Here is a 16,998-nt window from a genome sequence, read left to right as displayed (position 1 = left end):
GCTCCCCCAGCCTCTCCTCATATGCCCTGTTCTCCAGACCCCTCACCAGCCTGGTAGCTCTCCTCTGGACACAATCCAGCACTTCTATGTCCCTCTTGTACAGAGGGGCCCAGAACCGAACACAGCACTCGAGGTGAGGCCTCACCAGTGCCGAGTACAGAGGCACCATCACTTCCCTACTCCTGCTGGCCACGCTATTCCTGATACAAGCCAGAATGCTGTTGGCCTTCTTGGCCACCTGGGCACACTGCTGGCTCATGTTAAGCTGGCCGTCCACCAGCACCCCCACGTCCTTTTCTGCTGGGCAGCTTTCTAGCCACTCTTCCACAAGCCTGTAGCATTGCTTGGGGTTGTTGTGACCGAAATGCAGGAGCCGGCACTTGGCCTTATTAAACCTCATACAGTTGGCCTTGGCCCATCGATCCAGCCTGTCCAGGTCCCTCTGGAGAGCCTTCCTACCCTCAAGCAGATCAACACTCCCACCGAGCTTGGTGTCATCTGCAAACTTACTGAGGGTGCACTCAATCCCCTCATCCAGATCATTGATAAAGATATTAAACAAAACTGGCCCCAAAACTGAGCCCTGAGGGACACCACTGGTGACCGGCCACCAAGAGGATTTCACCCCATTAATCACAACTCTCTGGGCACGGCCATCCATCCAGTTTTTAACCCAGCGAAGAGTACACTTGTCTATGCCATGATTCGCCAGCTTCTCCAGGAGAATGCTGTGGGGGACGGTGTCAAAGGCCTTACCAAAGTCCAGACAGACAACGTCCACAGCCTTCCCCGCATCCAGAAGGCGGGTCACATGGTCATAGAAAGAGATCAGGTTGGTTAAGCAGGACCTCCCCTTCCTAAACCCATGCTGGCTGGCCCTGATCCCTTGGCTGCCCTGCACTTGCCGTGAGAGCTCACTCAAGATGATCCTCTCCATGATCTTTCCTGGTACCGAGGTCAGGCTGACAGGCCTGTAGTTCCCCGGATCCTCCTTCCGACCCTTCTTGTAGATGGGCGTCACATTAGCCACCCTCCAGTCATCTGGTACCTGCCCTGTTGACCAGGATTGTTGATAAATGATGGAGACAGGCTTGGTAAGCTCTCCCGCCAGCTCCCTGAGTACTCTTGGGTGAATCCCATCCAGCCCCATAGACTTATGTGTGTCTAGGTGCAGAAGCAGATCATTGATTGCTTCCTTCTGGATTATGGGTGGGTTGTTCTGCTCTCCGTCCTTATCTTCCAGCTCAGGAGGCTGAGCACCCTGGGGATAGCTGGTCTGACTATTGAAGATGTAGGCAAAGAAGGCATTAAGTATCTCAGCCTTCTCCTCGTATGCCTTCTTCTCTTCCTCCTCAGTTCACCCTGGTGATCACTTGATGTTGCTTCCCCAGATGTTGCACTGCCGGGTTTGGATCCCACCCTGCTGAAAACTGCCCAGTTCCCAGGGGTCCTCAGAACAGTCCATGATTCATGGTGTTCCTATGTGTGTTTGTCTTGTATATACTTGTAAGCAGTCAGGTTTTTCTGAAAAACTGTGAACAAATTTGTGCATGATTCCATGCCATTGTGCCTCAGCCTGTGTGTATGTGTCCTTGTGTGTCACTCATCAAGAGGTCATGTGGCATGGTTGTGGCAGGGATACTGTCCACTGCTCTGTCCATGAGCACCACAGAGCAACAGGTTCCCAGGTCAGAAGGAGCCTGAGTGCAGGGGAGTGGTGATGGCACCAGCCTGCTGGAGATGTGTCCAGGGTAGAGGCACTGAAATGCAGTCCCTGCCTCCTGACACTTCCTTCTCCTGCCCCTGCAGAGCTCACTTTCAGACCACAACAAGGATGGATCCACTCCAACCTTGATCCTTAGTTGAATTCAGTGTGACAATATTGGGAGTGCCTCAGCATGGCTGGCAGTCCCCACTCCCTGCCTCTCCAGGCCAGGACACAGCTGCTCTCCCCAGTGCTAGAGAGTTCAAAGGATGGGGATTGCTTTCTGGGCAAAAAGAAAGGCTAAGGAATCCAGCCCACCTTGTGCTGGCCATCCCTGACTGGATCCGCTTCCAAAGCAGTGTCAGTGGTTTCTGGGAAGTACTTGTGCTCTTCACAGGCGTGGTGCTGTGCCAGGCAGGGGCTGAGACCATTTCCCAACACAGGTCCTGAATGAATGGAACACAGAGTCTGATATCACTGCGCTGTGAGCGGGAGAGCAGACTCTGGAGATTTCATTGGAAAAGCGAAAGAACTAACAACAGCTTTGATGTTCATGCCCAGAATGTTCATGTCCCCTACTGGAATCTCAGTCTGAGCTGTACAATCTCCATTCTGGGAGGTGTTCAAGGCTGGACTAAATGTGGCTTTGGGCAATCTGAGCAAAGGCTGATGCAGATGACCTCCGGAGGTCCCTTATCACCTACATTCTGACACTGTGATTCCCAACCACCCCTACCCTCCCTGACCCCTGCCTGCCCATGGGCACATTTGTCCTCACGTTCCCTCTGCCCCAACACAGCTTCTAGGCATTGTCCTGGGGCTGCAGAGCGGCAGCTGAAGGGAGGCTCTCAGCCTCCTCACTCCCAGCAGCAGGAAATTATTGCTTTCTATTCTGCAAGCAAATCGTCTTCCAGAGCCCCACCCTTCACCCCACCACCCCAGAGCAGCTCCAACCATAGTGAGAGGAACACCCTTACTCAAGAGCTCATGGGGCTGCTGAGCCCTCAGGATCTCCTGCCTTCTGGGCATTTGTGGGCAGAGATACCAGCAGAGCAAGGCTTGATGGTCACTGGCAGCAGAGCAGCTAGGGATGTCTTCCTCAGCTCCAAGGGATGGTTCCCAAAAGAGGAGCCAATGTAGGGTGTTTGAACTGCTCATTTGTCTGTGACTAGAGCAGGGTTTCCTTGAGTTCTCAACCCCTTCCACCCCTTCTCCTTTGGCAGGATGGGGAGTGTCCACAGAGGAAAGGACCACATGGAGGCCAAGCTTGAATGCAACAGATCTTTAATGAGTCAAAAGCAGGAAAGAAAGTCATTCCAAGTGGGGGGTGCCAGTTCATGGAGCCCTATGACTCCATGGTCATCTCTGAGGCCCCACATGGTCATCTGAGAGGGTGCGGCCCTTGGCTGTGGAGACTTTCCTTCATCATGTCTGTCTGTATTCCTGCCCCATGGAGGATGAGGAAAACAGATGGTCCCCACCAGGTTGGCCTTGAGGGAACCTTGCTGCGAAGGGGATGTGAAGCAAACAAGGAAAAGGGAGAGAAAAGCAAAATCATTCAGCTATGCTGAAAGCAGCATTGAAAACATTGAACCTTTGCCCAGCACCATGTTGTGATTCCTCAGGGTGTCTCCTTGGGGTTTCCCCCAGAGTCTTTAGCAGGGGAGGCACCTTCTGCCACAGTAACGGCTGGAAATGCCAGAGAGGTCACAGCACCTGGAGTTGATGGGCACTCCATCACAGCTGAGGATACTACCAACAGCAGCGGAGGTGGAGGATCCCACAACGGTGTTCTGTGGGAAGGAGCTGAGGATGGGGCCAGGCAGGGTCACCACCACAGCAGGAGGCTCAATGACGACGGTGGAGTTCTGGCACTGCCTGATGCAGGGCTCGTTGCAGCTGTTGGCCAGTGGGGTGGGGCCACAGGGCTGGCAGGGCAGGCACTGGTTGTAGCAGGACATGTCTCAAGGGTCTGGAGGTGCACCTGGGAGAGGATCAGGGAGGAAAGAGAGCACAAGGGTGGGTGAGGAGCAGCCTTGTTACCCTGTCACAAAGGAGCCAAGGCCACTACTGAGTGGGGAGCTGGTAGCTCTGCCTGGAGTCACATTATATATACTACAGTACAAAAAGCAGCCTGGCCCAGGGAAGCCTTTCCTTGGGCATAAACCAAAAGATCCCTCTACCACATAACAGTGTCTTACTGAGCAGACCTTCTCCACTCTTCCCTCTATCATGACAAGAAGTCACAAAGCCAAGGATAGGACATAGCCAATATCAGCTGAGATGTCCATCAAGGAGAGATCTCACTCTGGAAGAGGTAAAGAGACTTCAGACTCACCTGGTTCTCAAGAAGAAGGAGGCCAGAGAAGTAGACGAGAGAGCAGGGACTTGGGCTGGCTTTTATACCTGCCCTTCATTGCCGCAGCACCAGAGGCACCCTTTGCAGAGGTAACAATTTTTGCACACAGTCATCTTGAATGCAAATCATCGCAGCTAATGATAAGGGCTGTGCTTTGGTTTCCTGCACTGCTGCCTTTTCATTTCCAGAGCTGTGCCGTGCCCATTCCCAAATGAAAGCTTCTTGTTACTGCTAGAATGAAAGGCCCCAGGATTTCCAGGGCAGAAATGCAGCAGTGCAAGGCAGAAGAGTCAGCTCAAGTGCTGGATGCATCCAGAGCAGGCAAGTGACATCAGCCTTGGTCACTCTGGTGGGGCTGTTTGAAGTGTTTTCCTCAGGAAGAAAATTCAGCTATCCTCAGCTCGACGCCCATGGGCTCCCGTGCATGAGGACTCTTTCCCTCCCTCCTCTACTCCCTCCAGTGGTCACTTGTTGTTGCCTCCCCAGGTATGTGCATTGTGCTGCTAGGTTTTGAACCTGTCCTGACTACCACTGACCTCAGGAAAACATTCTGGCTGCTTTGGAATGGTGCCCACTCCCTGGAGTCTGTGAGTACACAAACAATCGCATGGGCATGTCTGGGGCCTTGTGCTTCCCCAGATAGTTCTAACTCTGTAACAACCCCATCTGTCCTTGGCAGACTCCACGCTTGCTTGTGTCCCTACTTGTCTTCTTGTCTTATGTGCACTTATGTGCAGCCATGTTTGTGTGGATGAGTGTGGGAGCACAAATTTGTGGATGACTTGATGCTGTTGTGTATTAATGTGTGAGTGTGTGTGTCCTTGTGCATTCCTCATCACAAGGGAATGTGCTGCTCATGGTGGGGACAGTCACATGAGTGCTGAAGTGCAGCAGGTTCCCAGGGTCAGAAGGAGCCCGACCTCAGCGGAGTGGTGATGGCACCAGCCTGCTGGAGATGTGTCCAGGGAAGAGGTACTGAAATGCAGCCCCTGCCTCCTGACGCCTCCTTCTCCTGCCCCTGCAGAGCTCACGCTCCACTCCTGCCCATTTCAGGCCACAACAACGATGGATCCACTCTAACCTTGATCCTTAGTTGAATTCAATGTGACAATACTGAGAGTGCCGCAGCATGGCTGGCAGTCCCCACTTCTTGCCGCTCCAGGCCAGGACACAGCTGCTTTCCACAGTGCTAGAGAGTTCAAAGGATGGGGACTGCTTTCTGGAGAAGGAGAAAGGATGAGGGATCCTGCCCACCATGTGCTGGCCATCCCTGAGTGGATCTTCTTCCAAAGCAGTGTCAGTGGTTTCTGGGAAGTACTTGTCCTCTTCACAGGCCTGGTGCTGTGCCAGGCAGGGGCCAAGACCTTTTCGCAAACAGGTCCTGAATGAACGGAACACAGAGTCTGATATCACTGCACTGTGAGCGGAAGAACAGACTCTGTGGATTTCACAGGAGGAGCCAAAGAACTGATGACAGCTTTGATGTTCATGCCCAGAATGTTCATGTCCCCTACTGGAATCTCTCAGTCTGAGCATCCAGCAACTGTCCTTGGGAGGGAAGGGACATTGGATCCAAGGCCACACTCCCCAAAGCCCTCTGCTGTCCTGCAGGAGTTTCCAGAGACACCCTCATTTGAACAAGGGCTATGCACAGTACAGAAAGTTCCTGAGCCCATATCCCTGCCTGAAGGTTTGTCTGCCTGGACTCACATCCAGCTTGGAGATAAGGCAGCCGAGTGGTCCTCCACTTCCCTGTAGTGACCCCATAGAGATGAGTGCCAGGGAGCTCTCCTGGGAGAGCTCATCCAGGGCTGGTTTCCCTCTCCATGAAGGTGCTTCTGAGCTGAGAAGCTGATGGCCAAGCTCATTGCTTTCTCAGGAGGTAACAGAGTACAGAGGAAGCAAGCAACCAGTGCTCGTGCGTGCCCTGGATAGCTGCAGCTTGTACAGCAGGGTGCCGAGCCTCTGCCAGTGCAGGAGGTAAGTTCAATCCCTCTAAGTGGTCAGAGGACGAGGGCGCTCATACCAACTGACCCTCGAGTCACAAGGTGTCACTTGCTTGTAGAGATCCAGCCATGGTTGCTACCCAGTCGAAGGCTATTGTTAGAAAAGCTGTGGGCACCCAGACAGAGGTCCCATGCAAACACGTGGGTGTCCGGGCCTCCTCCTGCAGAGAGTGCTGGAGCCTGGCACTTGCAATGGAGGGCAGCGGAGACAACACCTTTGTCAGATGTGAACAGGTAAATGATCTGTTCAGCCAGGTGGCTGAGCTGAAGGAGGAAGTGGAGAGGCTGAGGAATATCAGGGAATGTGAGAGGGAGATTGACTGGTGGACCCACTCCCTGAGAGAAAGGGAACAGGTTGAGGCCCCACACAAATCAGAGGACCCCTTCCCCTCTCATCACCAGGCAGTAGGAGGGGATCTCAGAGAAGGGGGGGAATGGAAACAGGTCCCTGCTTGGGGAAGCAGGTGAATCCCCTCCCAGCCCCTCCCAGCTTCCCAGTTACCCTTGCAGAACAGGTATGGAGTTCTGCAGGAGGAACTGGCTGTTGGAGAGGAGGATGATACACCCCGGCCAGAAATGTCAGAAAGACCAAGTTGCCATGGACCCAGCATCACAACTGTCTCCAAAAAGAAAAGCAGATGGGTCATTGTTGTGGGTGACTCTCTCCTGAGGGGGGCAGAGGGGCCGATATGCCCTCCTGACCCACTTCACAGGGAAGTCTGCTGCCTCCCTGGGGCACGGGTCAGGGATGTGTTGGACAAACTTCCAGCCCTAGTAAACTCCTCTGACTACTACCCCCTCTTAGTATTTCAGGTGGGTAGTGATGAAGTGGGTAGAAGGAGCCCAAAATCGATTAGAAGAGATTTTAGAGCCTTGGGACGACTGCTTAAGGGATCAGGAATGCAAGTTGTATTCTCCTCTATCCCTTCAGTGGCAATCATGAATGAGGAAATTAACAGGAAGAGGCAACAGGTCAACTCATGGCTCTGGGACTGGTGTTATTAGCAGGGCTCTGGCCTTTTGATCATAGGCTACTAATACAAGACACCTGGCCTGCTGGTGGCAGGTGGGATGCACCTGTCCCAGAAGGGGAAAAGAATTCTGGGGCAGGAGTTAGCAGGGCTCATTGACAGGGCTTTAAACTAGATATGAGGGGGGAAGGGGAGATAACTGGGCCTGTCAGGAGTAAACCTGAGGGAAGCATGCCAGGGCTTGAAGGATGGTGGACTAGTGAGGACTGTCATGCTGCCATTTCATTTGAGAGAAGGGAGAGATGTTTAGAAATCATGGAAGCACCTGAGAAGGGTCTGGTAGGACATGGGGCCCACACTCACAAAAAGGTCTTGGAATCATTAGCTCATCTGAAGTGCATCTATACCAATGCATGCAGTATGAGCAACAAACAGGGGGAGCTTGAAGCCATGATGCACCAGGAAAACTGTGACATAGTGGCTATCACAGAAACGTGGTGGGATGCCTCACACGACTGGAGTGCCACAATCGATGGCTACAAGCTGTTCAGGAGGGACAGGGAGGAAAGGAGAGGCAGTGGAGTGGCCCTGTATGTTAGAGAATGCTATGAGAGCTCGGAAATCAAGTATAGTGATGACGGGGTGGAGAGTGTTTGGATTAGGTTAAGGGCCAAAAAAGCTGATATCGCTGTGGGAGTCTGCTATAGACCTCCCAACCAAAGCAGAGAGGTGGATGAAGCTTTCTGTAAGCAGCTGGGGGAAATCTTGCAGTCACTTGCCGTTGTTGTCGTGGGGGACTTCAGTCTCCTGGGTATCTGCTGGGAATACAACACAGCTGAGAGGGAACAATCCAGGAGGTTCCTGGAATGTGTGGAGGATAACTTCCTCACACAGCTGGTAAGTGAGCTGACCAGGGAAGGTGCCCTTCTGGACCTGCTTCTTGTGATCATCCACCCATCCATTAACCTGACTTTTACCTAATCTCTGCATGCATAAATTTCAGCTTCCCTCCTTTCCTTCTCTAATCCCTCCAGACACCCACACCAGGATCACTCTCCATCTGTGTTGGTAGGCCCATGTCCCCATCTGTTCCTGTCCTGTGTCACTGCTACAGTTCCTGACAATTCCTCTGTTACAAGAGCCATCAGAGCTGGACCATCTCTAACAGATGTTGTCCTTTCCTTCTCCTTTCCCAGCAGCATCTGCAGGAGGAGCACAGGTACAGCAGCAGCAGATGGCAGAGACCACCGAGGGCATCGGCATCAGCATCAACTGCTCGCACCCCAACATAAAGCCTTACGACTCCATCCACTGGTACCGCCAGCTCCCGGGACGAGGCCCCGCGCTGCTCCTGAGCACTCTCAAAGACTCCAAAGAGCTGCGGGACCCGCCGGGGCGGCTGTGGGTGTCGGCAGACCGCCGCTCCAGCGCCCTGTGGCTCGCCCGGCCCCGGCGCGGGGACGCGGCCGTGTATTACTGCGCCCTGGGAGACACGGGGAGAGGAGCTGGGGCTGCGGCCGGGCAGGAACCGGCGCGGGCGGGGCCGGGGGAACAGCCCCGGGCGGGCCCGCCAGGGGGAGCTGCCGCTCCGCCCGCCGGGGCCGCCTTGCCCCAAACGGCCCCTCGCCCCGGGCCGCTTCCCCCGCCCCACCGGCCCCGGCAGTGGCAACCCCGCACTCCCAGCGGGACGCACACAGAAACCCCCCGCCACACTGCCGCCGCCGCGGGGGCAGGAATGGCGCCCGGAGCGCTGGCCGTGTCCGGCGGGGCCCGGCAAGGAGCGATGGCAGCCGCCGGCCCCGCTGGCGCCCGGCCGGGAGCCGCGCCTTTCTGCGCCGCGCCTTTCTTCTCCGCACAGGGCGGCGGGCGGCAGAGACCCTCCTGCCCACGTGTGGAATAATTACTAAATTTGCCAAGAATACAAAAATACAGCATTGTTCACACATTAAGGAAAGTCATAAAATCAAGAGGCTTCTGAGGTAGAATACAGCCGCAGCTAGCACACGAAGAATGCAACATCTGTGATTCCCTGTACAAGGTTGTTTGCGAAACTACACGAGGGATGGAATGGAACGCGCTTATTGCGTGGCCTTCCCTTGTGACGAATAGCAGATATGGGGACGAGATGGTACTGCGGAACTGATAAGCGGCCTACACGCTACCCAAGCCAACATTTCGTCAAATGTTGATGAAATGCTGTCCTTTGTGCGAACTTTGCTCACCACAATGTACCAAAACACACCTCCATCCCGGAGGCTATCCGCCCCTGAGGTGTGAACACTCCTCCTTGAATATATTAATCATAATAAAAGTACTTATGACTAAAGTCACTCAAACTCCACTTTGAAGATAAAAGAATAATATAAAAATAGCCCAAGAGAGAGGGGATGTCAGGGAAGACACCATCGCAAAGAATTGCACCACTGATTTCCGGGATCAGTCAATAGGCTGAGCTTTTCTTCCCCCCCATAGGGACACCTTTGGGTAAGACTTCGATTACACCAAGTGCTTTCTCAGGAACTTAGAAATTTCTCTAGAGAATCTCTATCTTACATTTATAGCCAGGCTGTATCGTTTATAATTTTGTCGTGCGTTTGTATACTTAACAATATCCTTATTTGCACGTGCTTTGCAGACAGTGTATTTATCACCGGCAATCCTAAAGAACCTATATATCTGTTGTTTAAATAAACTGCACTGTTTAAGTAGCTAGTCGTTTCGCTTTCTCACTGAACGCGACCAAAACTTGAGAGAGGCCGTGCTAGTTCAGGAGCACGACTAGACTGAAGGTGCAGCCCACTATTAGCGTTTCCAAATCGTAATAGTTTAATGTCGGAGGATGTCGGAGTGGGAGACGGACCCGGAGTAACGATGGAATCTCAATATGAGTATGATCGTTCTCCCTTTATTCCAGTTTACACAGAGTAGATATAGACAGGCAATAAGAGCACGTGCTAGCGGCAGCTATATGATTGGCTTACAGTCTCTGTTCACGCGCTGTCCATGCAGTTCATTCACAGATCAGACTGGTTACAAGAATTCACATAGTAAATTACTTAGTCATTAGCACAACATGTTTTCTACCTTCTCAGTTCCCGTTTTTCCCACGTACTAATTCCATCTTCTACCACCTGTTTTGCCCTGAATCTAATCTCTCACGGTAGGGAGGCTGGCTCACGTGACCATTTTCTCTCAGACACATTCCTACAATACCCCCTTTTTCTTCTTGAGCCAGCCAGACCTTATGCGTGGCATTTTCTAGCATGTCAGTCACTTTGCGGAGAACACATGAGGCTACCATAATCAATAATAATATAACCAACAATAGCATGAGGCCTTGCTTTAGTAAGTCTGATAACCATCCCGTTATACCCCATGAGTTTGACCAATCATCAAAACCATTTTTGACCGCTTTTAATTTGGACATGTTATCCTTGTTGTGACGCTCTTAGCAGGTTATATACTAAACACAATTAAAAACAGAATCAAAAAGAACCCTGCTAAGGCAATAAATACCCAGATTCCTAAATTTAGCCCAGAAAGCCAATTTCTTTGGATTTACCCACGAGAAATCCTTTTGTAATATTTCAAATACATTGTGGTTGCTGACAGCACAAGCGACCCTGGAAAAACAATCGTGGTAACATTTCGATCATCATAGTTACTGGTTTTGAAAAGGTATGTGGCAAAAATACCCACTCTAATGCAGTCAGGCTCTTTGCGAGTGCATCATCCCACTGTCCTATCAGGACATAAAGTTGAAATTCTTGTAGGAAGGTGTTCAATGCGTCTTGCAGCAGTAGTAGACTATATCTTATCTTTCAACATGCTGTGATGCCTTCTGAGCTGTTGGGGTTAATGAACATAGAATTTATGGGGGGGGGGGCGGGGGCAGACACAGTGCTTCCGGGCATCCCCTGTGTCTTCAAAGTGTGCTCATGTCTCTCTCCCACTCTCTGACCCGAGACAGCCTCCTTATATCCTGCACTGGATTGAGTGGAGACGTACAGGCTAGAGTCGCTGCATGCATGGGCAGTGCATGCAGCGAGTCCCACCAGACTCTCCTGCACTGGACTGAGTAGAAAAGTACAGGCTAGAGTTGCTGCATGCGTGGCCAGGGTATGCAGCGAGTCTCACCAAACTCATGATCCAGCTCTGCTAACAGCGGCTGTCTGATACATGACTACATTGTTGTAATCCCTTCTTGTTATCTTCTTCTGTGAAGGTCGGGTTCTCATGGATACACACATAAGTTTTTAGAGCAACATATTCTACAACTCGTACAAGGGTACGATGCAAAGCGGCATTTACAGCTCATCATATAATGCTTATTAAACACGGCAAACAGCATACTAAACATAACAGACAAATTCCTTCCACACAGGCGATGAGTATAATTTGCTTCAACCAACCCCACCCCCAAGTCCATCCAGCAAAGACATTTCACCCAGTGGTCTCCACAAGTTGCTGGTTCGGTCGGTGCAGTTCCTGCAGCTGGGCATGGATGGATTTGGAGTGGTCACTTAGATTCATACAATACAGTCCTTTAAAATCTTGACAACCATGTCTGTGAGCTGAAAGCAAAAAATCAGTAGCAGTTCTGTTTTGCAACATCGCATATTGAATACTATCTACATCTAGCAATAACTCAGAAACAGCGGTACTAGTAGCATTGTTAAACTTATCCTTGGCAGCAAGAGAGTCCTTGTTAGCAAGAGCGCATGCGGACTCCCTGTTCTTGCTGGTACTGTGCTTTGATCTTCTTCCACAACAGGCCAAGATTCTCATGCAGCTAGATAAGGTGTCTGTGAGTCCATTACAGGCTTATGTCATCCAAATGTTTTTCTTGCAAGCACCCGAGACTGAATAACAATTGGTGTGATATCTGTGTTTTCCAGCACCCAGGTGCGAGTCCCTTGCGTGTATTTACAGTCCTCCTCGCCGATATTCCGTTGCTTTCCCATATTCCACCCCCTTGCTCAAGAGACCGCTTCTGCTGGGTTCATTTTAGTCTCGCAGGGTATAACACAGAGCAATCTACTAAGGCATGCAATAACATATACACATATAGGAAAAAAAACAAAAAACATATCTCTATGGTACTGCTTTGAATCAGGTGTCCTATTTCTCTTTTTCTGATGCTTTCTCGTAATGCTTATGGCATACTTTTGTGCTAACCTGGCACATTTCCCATCTAATTGTTCCTGTTTGGTTTCTTTTTTTTTTTTTCCTCTTTTTTTTTTTTATTATTTTTCTTTTTTTTTTCTCTTTTTTTTCCTTACTTTTCTTTTTTTCTTTTCTCTTTTTTTCTTTTTTTTTCTTTTTTTTTTTTTTTCATCACTTACGATTGACATAAAAGTCTGCCTTTGCAACAAGAGCTTAGTTTCTCATTTTTCCTTAAGTTTCTCATTTTCATACAGAGCATCCTATAGATTTTGGCTCAACTCCTTTTCCCAATCAACCATGACCTTATAGACAAACAACAAACAACCAGCGATACGCCCTGCATGGGCGAGCCGTTCCCGAGAGTGTAAACGTGTCGGCTCATGAAAACTCCCCCAATATTTCAGGACTTCCATCGGTTCTACAGCCCATCCTGGTGTATCTACCTGGGGTGCGCTCGCCTTACGTCTAAACATTGTGTATACACAAACTTCTTCACTTGACGGAGTGTCAGCCCTAGATGCATACGAGAACAGTACCACACCGGGCAGAACACCTGCTCAAGTGGAGTCACCTAATGACACTGCACACAACAAAAAGCAAACAGTAGCACACATGCTGATCAGCAGGTATAAGCTGGCGCCCACACACACTTACACAGCAGACATACAAAACCAGCACTTTTATCTCAGGGAGACGACTGGGGAGGGAAGGGGGCGTTGGGGTGGGGGTGGGCAATGTCAGGAGCAAACAGCTCCGGCTCTGTCCGTCTCTGCTGACATTCTGCCTCCTCCATCAGCCTCAGGTGGAGCAGAGGGGTTCAGCAGGGGATCGTCCCAGACATTCGGACCTGGCCTGTTCGATCCCCCTCCCGTGGGTTGTAACGCTGCAAAAGCCCCGGCTGCTGTGGCTCGCTCTGCGTTCATATCTTGTAAGGTTGATAACACCAACCACCATGTCATCGCTAACGGTGATGCCTCTTTGTCTCCTTTACTTATCACTTCCCACAGTTTTTTCCCAACAGCCTCCCGTATTTCTGGTTTGAAAGCTGTCTGGGACTCTGGTGCGAATCCGTTCTCTCTGCACCAGGTTAACAACCTTTGGAGCATACGCTTATTGTATTTCACCCCTCTCTTAGAGAGGATATGCAGGAGAAGTCTTAATATAGCCCCTTCTTCTTTCGTTACTTGTTGCCCCATCTCCTGCCCTGGCTTAATCAGTTTGAGCAACAGTTTCGCTGGTGCTTCAATCCCTCTCTTAGAGAGGATCCCAGCGAGTAGCATGGCCGCAGCTTCTGTTTCCATAGCTGCGCCTGGGAGGTGAGGAGCGACCTCACGCCGTTGTCTGCTCCCGCTGATGCGCCCAAGCAGCACGTCTCCCAGCCGAAGTTTCCCACTCCCCTCCTCTAGCTGCTTACCGCAGTCTCGGAGAACTCAGTCGCGCTGAACCATCCTCTGCTACCAGATGTCGGAGGATGTCGGAGTGGGAGACAGACCCGGAGTAACGATGGAATCTCAATATGAGTATGATCGTTCTCCCTTTATTCCAGTTTACACAGAGTAGATATAGACAGGCAATAAGAGCACATGCTAGCGGCAGCTATATGATTGGCTTACAGTCTCTGTTCACGCGCTGTCCATGCAGTTCATTCACAGATCAGACTGGTTACAAGAATTCACATAGTAAATTACTTAGTCATTAGCACAACATGTTTTCTACCTTCTCAGTTCCCGTTTTTCCCACGTACTAATTCCATCTTCTACCACCTGTTTTGCCCTGAATCTAATCTCTCACGGTAGGGAGGCTGGCTCACGTGACCATTTTCTCTCAGACACATTCCTACAGTTTAATACATATTAAACGCGATTGGACTGATAGTGCTGAAATGGGCATCACTCAGAATTTAAACCTAGCCGCACCTAGCCTCCCACCTTGGTGAGGAGTGTTAGAAAGCAAGGGGGTTTATCTTCTGCCAAAACCACTTGGCCCTGTTTCACGCAACACCACGGGCAGCCGCCCAGCCCTCGCTCCTGCCGCACGGACCGCCCACTGCTGACATGGAACATACAGGGCCTCTTCTCGGTATTTTGACTTTCCCCACAAGGATGCCAAGGGAGTCCTGAGCAGCTGCTTTCGTCTGCTCTGCAACCACGGGGACTCCAGGGCGCAGTTGCCAATGTCAAACCTGCCTTAGAAAAGGACAGCCAGAAAGGGTTTCTCATTTCGTTACTCTTTAAAAGCTCAGATATACAATGGAAAACTGAGTCCGCCAGCTACAGAATTCCACACATCTGCCCAAATGTTCTTGCTAGTGTTACAAAGTCATCCCGTGGGGTCAGGAGTTGAAGCTCCCCAGCAGCAGGAGAAGGGCATGTCGAGGTCAGAGGCACCTTCAAGCGGGCCCCACAGGGGCTCAGTGGTGAGACCACGAGCTTGTTTGACAGGATTCAGCACCTCTGGAGTTGAGGCCCAGGAGACAGGGCAAAATGCTTGGCCTGGACACACTGAGCGCAGCCTCAAGGTATGCCAGGTTCCTCCTTGAGGAGTGAGTCAGAAAGGGATTTGCTGAGTTGCCCTCAGGGGCTGGAGGTCTGAGGGGAGTGAGAGCTGGCAGGAGGCCTCTGGCAAGAGACTATGGGCTCCAGCCAGTCCCGGGGAACCCTGTGTGACTCAAATAGTTGACAGAGGTGGTCAAACCCCATGGAAAGAGGCTTCTGAGGCACAGAGGGAAGGATCAGCCCTGCTCCCTGTTCCAGCTGGACTTGAGAAATGTGTTTCCAGGCAATTCTTGGCAGGTGACAAAGAAGGCAGAGTAACAGGTATGGCCAGGCCAGCACACGCATCAGACACATGTTCACACACTTTTAGTCCCTCTCATCCCTTTCTCCATCTGTCTTCCCACACTTGTTTTAGCCCAAACTGGTTTGATCCTTCCATTTTCCTGTGTTTGCTGCTTATTTTAAGCATCCCATGTCATGTACAGTCCAGAAAAAAAACCTTTCCACTTCATCCCATAAGGGGTTTGATCCCATAAGGGGATGTAGAAACACCCGGAGCTGAGAGGCAGTGCTTCTACACCAGATTATGCCTGAAATGATGCTCAAGCACCTTCTGACATGGGTCAGAGGTTCCAAGGCACTCCTTCTGAGTGAAGGATCCTTATTTTATTTGGACTCCTTATTTTATTTGGACTTGATGACTGTCTTTCCAGGGAACTCCTGGCAGGTGACAAACAAGGCAGAGCAACAGGCATGGCCAGGTCAACACACAGAGCAGACACATCTTTGCATGGGATTGGCTCCTCTCATCCCTGTCTCTATCTGTCTTCCCATGCTTGCTCCAGGCCAAACAGCTTTGATCATTCCTTTTCCCTGTCTCCCTGTTCCCCATCTCTCCTGCTTCTCCTAAACATCCCATGCGTTGCACAATCCAGAAGAAACTTTTACACTTCATCCCATGAGGAAAACAGCCTCCTGCCTCCTACTGCCTGACAGCAGACTGCTTGGTTTCCTCCTTCAGGTTCCTACAGGGATTTTCCGGTGCCCCAGGCCCCTTCGGCAGTGTGACCTGGAGCTGAGAGGCAGCACTTATACACCAGGCTATGTCTGCCTGAGAGGATGCTCAAGCACCTTGTGACATGGGGGGCTGTGAGAAGCCTGGCTGTGGCCTGACTGCCCAAAGAACCACCAAGTGCTGAAAAAACTCCCTTTAGCCCTTGTGAAGCTGGAACAGAGTAAGGGTCAGTTTGGTGTCTTTCCCTTAGTTTCTCACCCTAATGATCATCTTCACCAAAGAGCTGTGGAGTCCCAAGGAGGCCTGGCTGAGAAGAGTCTCTTCTTCATTCCTTCCCATCAGCTATTTACACACATTGCCAAGATCTCCCAGAAGCCTTCTCTTCCCCAGGGTGAACACTGCCAGCCCTCTCAGCCCATCCTCAGAGGAAACATGCTCCAGTCCATCCACTATTTTGCTGTGCTCACTCCAGTACCTTTCTTGTACTGGGGAGTCCAGAACTGGACCCAGTACTCCACAAAGGGCCTCACTAGCACTGAGTGGAGTTCAAGGGTCAGGTCCCTCATCCTGCTGGTGATGCTCTTGCTACTGCAGCCCAGGATGCTGTTGGCCTTCCTTGCCATGAGGGTGCATTGCCACAGCAGACTCAGGGCCACCTTTGAGCCACTGAAACTGAGCAGGACACAGCGGTGAGTGCTCAGGAGAAGTATCCCAGCTGCTTGTCCAGCTCTTACTTTTCCCACCAATGGCCACCAATGGCCACTGTTGGAGAAGGGGGCTCTTGGTAGGAGACATGACTGCTTCTGTGGCTTTATTTCCAAGGTACAGAAGCACAAGGTGAGAAAATGTCTTCCTGGCCCTGCATCTGGGGATCAGTGAAAGCCTCGACATGCGAGCAAGACCCATCTGCCAAGCACTGGACAAGATTCCCTGTTCATCCCCTTGAGCTGTCCCTCTGCTTTTCACAGCTCTCCTGCAGCTCTGGCTGGACTGTATGGCCTGAGGGAATTCCTGTGTCCCTGAGTCCCTCTGGATTCTGTGCCCACATTCTCTCTTCAGGAACTCACACACATGAGCAAGGTCAGCAGATGCCACTGCAAAGGCGTGTGGAAGGTGAGAGTGGCTGGTTCACTATGGCTGTCAGATCAAGTCCCTTTTCCTTTCAAAGGGAAGCAGCAGCAAAAGGGAAAGTGTTAAAAAAAAAGCACACAATGACACCAATCTCTCAGCAATTGACAAGGGAGACAAGGAGGGAGCCCAGAGCCATTCAGCTGCTAATTG

This window comes from Rissa tridactyla, chromosome 19, assembly GCF_028500815.1.
Source record: "Rissa tridactyla isolate bRisTri1 chromosome 19, bRisTri1.patW.cur.20221130, whole genome shotgun sequence".
Lineage (NCBI taxonomy): Eukaryota > Metazoa > Chordata > Aves > Charadriiformes > Laridae > Rissa > Rissa tridactyla.
This window is presented reverse-complemented; position numbering follows the sequence as displayed.